The 5,099-nt window shown below is 47.9% G+C and overlaps 1 non-coding gene across 1 annotated transcript; it reads right to left on the reverse strand.

Annotated features, from left to right (window-relative positions):
* Nucleotides 1–1,326: 1,326 nt before the first annotated feature.
* LOC125548384 (uncharacterized) lies at nt 1,327–4,325 on the reverse strand. The gene is made up of 2 exons (XR_015618969.1): nt 4,148–4,325; nt 1,327–4,039 (listed from the first exon to the last, which is right to left on the reverse strand). It is a non-coding gene; the product is annotated as an uncharacterized LOC125548384 (transcript).
* Nucleotides 4,326–5,099: the final 774 nt, after the last annotated feature.

A 5,099-nucleotide genomic window follows, 5' to 3' on the forward strand; every position in this document is an offset into this window, starting at 1 on the left:
TGTTTTGTTCCACTCTTGCCGCCCTAGTTTCCGTCATATCGGTGTTATGTTCCCGGATTTTGCGTTCCTTACGTGGTTGGGTTATAATGGGAACCCCTTGACAGTTCGCCTTGAATAAAACTCTTCCAGCAATGCCCAACATTGGTTTTACCATTTGCCACCTAACCTTTTTCCCTTGGGCTTCGCGGACTCAAGGGTCATCTTTATTTTAACCCCCCCCCCCTCCCGGGCCAGTGCTTCTCTAAGTGTTTGGTCCAACCGAGCGATGTCCGGGGCTACTAGGGGCAACTCTGGGCTGGCATACTCGACGTCTTGCTCATCCGGTGTGCCCTGAGAACAAGATATGTGCAGCTCCTATCGGGATTTGTTGGCACATCTGGGTGGTGTTGCTGGTTTAGTTTGACCATTGTCGAGGATGTCTTGTAACCGGGATGCCGAGCCTGATCGGAATGTCTCGGGAGAAGGAATATCCTTCGTTGACCGTGAGAGCTTGTGATGGGCTAAGTTGGGACTCCCCTGCAGGGATTTGAACTTTCGAAATCCATGCCCGCGGTTATGGGCAGATGGGAATTTGTTAATGTCCGATTGTAGATAACTTGAAACTTAACTTAACTAAAATGAATCAACCACGTGTGTAACCGTGATGGTCTCTTCTCGGTGGAGTCCGGGAAGTGAACACAGTGTTGGAGTAATGCTTGACGTAGGTTGTTCTAGGATCACTTCTTGATCATAGTTGTTCGACCGTGCTTTTGCCTTCTCTTCTCGCTCTCTTTTGTGAACAGGTTAGCCACCAAATATGCTAGTCGCTTGCTGCAGCTCCACATCATACCTTGGCTTACCTATAAGCTTAAATAGTCTTGATCGCGAGGGTGCGAGATTGCTGAGTCCCCATGACTCACAGTTTACTTCCAAAACCAGATGTAGGGACCGATGATACCGCTCCAGACGATGCGCTTGAGCTCAAGTGGGAGTTCGATGAAGACTCTCGCTGTTACTGTGTATCTTTCCCAGATGATCAGTAGTGGTGCCCAGTTGGGGCGATCGGTGACTTTGTCGCATATGGGGGTTGATCTTTATTTTGGTACCGTAGTCGGACCATGAGTGTGTTGGATGATTGTAATGTTATTCATGTATTTGTGTGACGTGGCGAGTGTAAGCCAACTATGTATCCTTCCCCTTTTATCTATTTACATGGGTTGTTGTGAAGATTACCTTACTTGCGACATTGCTTTCAATGCGGTTATGCCTCTAAGTCATGCTTCGACATGTAGGAGATATAGCCGCATCGAGGGCGTTACACCTAATATCCTTAGCGGACTATCGGTAGATTGGACATGCACTATTAGAACCCACATGTCTGTTTGTAAGAATAGACTTCAGCGGCAATATTCCATGAAGAGCTCGCCAACAAAAAATAGAGACTTTCCATGGAATCTGAATCTTCCATAGTGTGGCCCATATTTCTGGCATCTTTGATTCACTTGGCCTCTGGAAGTAATTTGCATGTGCCTGATAAGTTCGCCTCCATTGTACTCTGTACGCCGAACAAACTGAGAAAGCCCTTCCGCTTCGGTTCCCATGCAATGAAATCCTCAAATGCGTTCAGGTTTAGTGGGATTTGCAAGATTCTTCCAACATCCACGGGATTAAACACAGTTTGAAGAAGTTCTTCATCCCACTGTCCTATAGTAGGATCAATAAGATCACTAACTGATGTAATCACTGTCTGACCACAGATTGATATAACTCTTCGGTCCGGGCTTGCTGGCACCCATGGATCGTTCCATATATTAATTCTTTCACCCGTTCCAACCCTCTAGATGTATCCCAGTTTGAAAGTCTCCAATCCTTTCATAATACTTTGCCATGTAAACGATGCTCCATTTTTAAGGGTTGCTTGAAGCAAACTGCAGTTTGGGAAATATTTTGCCTTTAGGGCTCAAGCACATAAAGATCCAGGATTGGTGATAAGGCGCCAAGATTGTTTCGAGAGCATTGCTAAATTGAACGAGTAGAGGTCTCGGAACCCCATCCCTCCTTCGTTCTTCGGATAACACAATTTCCACCAAGTGTACCAATGCATCCTCTTATGATCCTCATCATTTCCCCACCAAAATTGGGCGATCAAGTCTGTGATATCTTTGCAGACCCCCTTAGTTAAGCAAAACACTGACATAGCAAAGACAAGTATGGCCTGGGCTACTGACTTAAGAAGAATCTCTTTCCCACTAGTTGATAGCTGCTTTTCCATCAAACCATGTAATATTTCTTTAATCCTCTCATAGAATTGTTTAAAACAGTCGCTTATATCTGCCCCTACCATAGCAAGGAGTTCAAGATATTTATCGGACAAAGCTTCCGTATCAATGTGTAGTTCATGGCAGATTTCATCCCTAGAAGTGGCAGTTGTGTTAGGACTGAAGAAGACACTTGATTTTGCTAGACTCACCAGTTAGCCTGAACTCGGACAATAAGTATCCAGAACATGTTGTAAGGAAGCTGCATTTAACACGTCTGCTTTCATAAGAATCAAAGAGTCGTCAGCGAATAATAGGTGTGATACTGACGGTGCATTTCTGCATATTTTGATTCCCTCTATGTCACCAGCTTCTTCTTCAAACAGCAATAGATTGGATAGACCTTCTGCACAAAGTAGGAAAGGTAAGGGGACAGTGGATCCCCTTGTCTAATCCCACGAGTAGGGATAAACGAGTCCGTCTCGTGAGAGTTAAATCTCACATTATATTTAACAGAGCTAACACAAGCCATTATCATCTCCACCCATTGTTCATAAAATCCCAAGGTAATCATCATATTCCGGAGGAAACACCACTCTACCCTGTCATATGCTTTGTGCATATCCAACTTGACGGCACAAAGACTCGACTGGCCAGCTCTTTTATTCTTGATCTTATGTATGCATTCCTAAGCAATCAGTATATTATCAGTGATCATTCCCCCACCCATTACTTGATCCTATTCATCTTCTCCGTCGAACTAATGCAACCTTATTTAATTTCTTTTTCATACGCATTGGTTCCTGTCCGTCTTTCGTTATCAGTATCGACAAAGCCATTCATCTGTCATCATAAATACATACCAAGCCAACGGGGAATGAACGAACTGTGGAGTCCCATCTCCCTCCAGTACACTCTGAAGCACCCTCCATCTCTTCATGACAGTTCACACACATCTACGTCTGTTCCTCCAAAGAGATCTCGCACTTCGTTTTATGGAGGTCTCACCCAGCGACCACAAACCATACCAAGAGGAGCCCATCCATGGCAGAGACTCTCCGCTCTCCGCAGTCCCCGGGCGAGATAGGCGACGACGATCCGCAGCCGCAAATCTTACTAGACGGTGTTCGAGTGTCAAGCCATCAACTCGCCGTCGCCGGAACCACCAGCACGTGCCCAAAATATGAAGACTCGGGTGTGTATTATGTATTTACATTGCAGATGAAAACACCCATCTTCCCTCCAATCGAAATCTGAAGTCTCCATGAAAGATGACGCATCAGCTACGAGTATGTGCTGAGTTGTTGTCCCAGTCATGGCTGGACTGGACGACCCATCCAGAACAAATTCAGTAGCTTTGTCCTCTGGCTTCTTCGACATCCTGGCTTTTGGTTCCAAAAGTGGGAGATCGGGCAACTAGGCGATCGGGTGCTTCCCGTGCATGCCACATTGCCACCCAGTTCCAGTGGCACATGCCACGCATCCACAAATCCTGTGAGAAACAGTGGAGCCGCTGTAAGAGAAACTTTAATGGGGCGACCAAACGGACACGTATTTTGTCCCCTTTTGTTTGTTTGTGTCTTTCGTCTGCGTAGCGGACATGCCGCGGACAGGCGCGGACGGAGGATGCATCCAATGCGGGACACAAATGCGGACATGCACGGACGGAGCAACACCAGTCAGCACCCGCTCTGCACGCGCCCTGTCTCGCCGGCACCGTCGCCATGCCCCTCCTCGCACCGCATGTGCCGGTGGAGGACACGAGCTCCAGCCGCGGCCGCATGACGCGAGCTCCAGCGCCGCTGAGATGGAGCACAAAAAGAAGAAGGCAAAATGCATTGTAAAAGGGTTGAATCTTGAAGTAATAGCAGGTTAGCAACAAGAAAAGAGAGAACTTTGTGGCGGTATACCTCGGAGCGGCACGTCGAAGACCTGGCCGACGAGGAGGCTCTTGGCGTCGGGCATGCGGTTGAGCACCAGTATCGTCCCCTCCGACAGGGTCGCATGTGCAGGGTAGCGGCACCCAGAACTCCAGCCGCACGACGCGAGCTCCAGCCGCCGTCCGCGCACGACGCGAGATCCAGCCGCCACAGCCGCCGCCGCATGGCGGCGGCGGCTTGGCCAGTGACCCGAGGCCTCGCCGGCGAGGACGAGGGAGGAGGCGGAGGCCTCGCCGTCGAGGACGGCGGCTCGTGGCGGCACTCGGCTGCAGTTCCCGGTTGAGCGGCCCGTGCTGTGTCACTGACTAGTAGGACCAGGGCGGACACGAGAGGGTAGCAGCGGATGAGGGGAGCGCCTACCTTTGTCCATCGTGGATCCATTTGTGGCTCAAATTTAGGCAGATGACAAACGGACAACAGATGGACATGTACGTCCGTTTGGCTCACCCCATTAAGCTAAGTTTTCTGTCCAGATGATCCAGAAAAACAAAATAAATCGCCCCATTAAATTTGCTCTAATTGTTGATTTGGTCGATGGCAGAGGATAATCGGCGTCGTGTACGGTGGTTCTCAAACTAGTGAATCCATCGGATCGATTAAATCGTCACTCTCCCAGTACTGCGGTCGCTGCAAATTGCCAGGTAGAATCGCTTGGACAATATACTCCCTCCATTTTTGTATACAAGACCACAAATTTAAATTACAGGTACCAATGTAAAATTTAATGCCTATTTTACAAGTCAATTTTTCTTCTTGTTTACTGGGATCATTAATACTCCGCATGCATGTAAAGAAACTGAGTGGAGGAAGTAGCTGATTGTCATTATGACTGCATTCATGCAAGTATGTGAAAATTCATTAACTTTGCCTCGATTACTGTTGGTGGCTTTGTATAGATGCAAAATGTATATCCCATAGTGGC

Source organism: Triticum urartu, chromosome 3A, assembly GCF_056163025.1.
Source record: "Triticum urartu cultivar PI428250 chromosome 3A, HENAU_Tu73, whole genome shotgun sequence".
NCBI classification, from domain to species: Eukaryota; Viridiplantae; Streptophyta; class Magnoliopsida; order Poales; family Poaceae; genus Triticum; species Triticum urartu.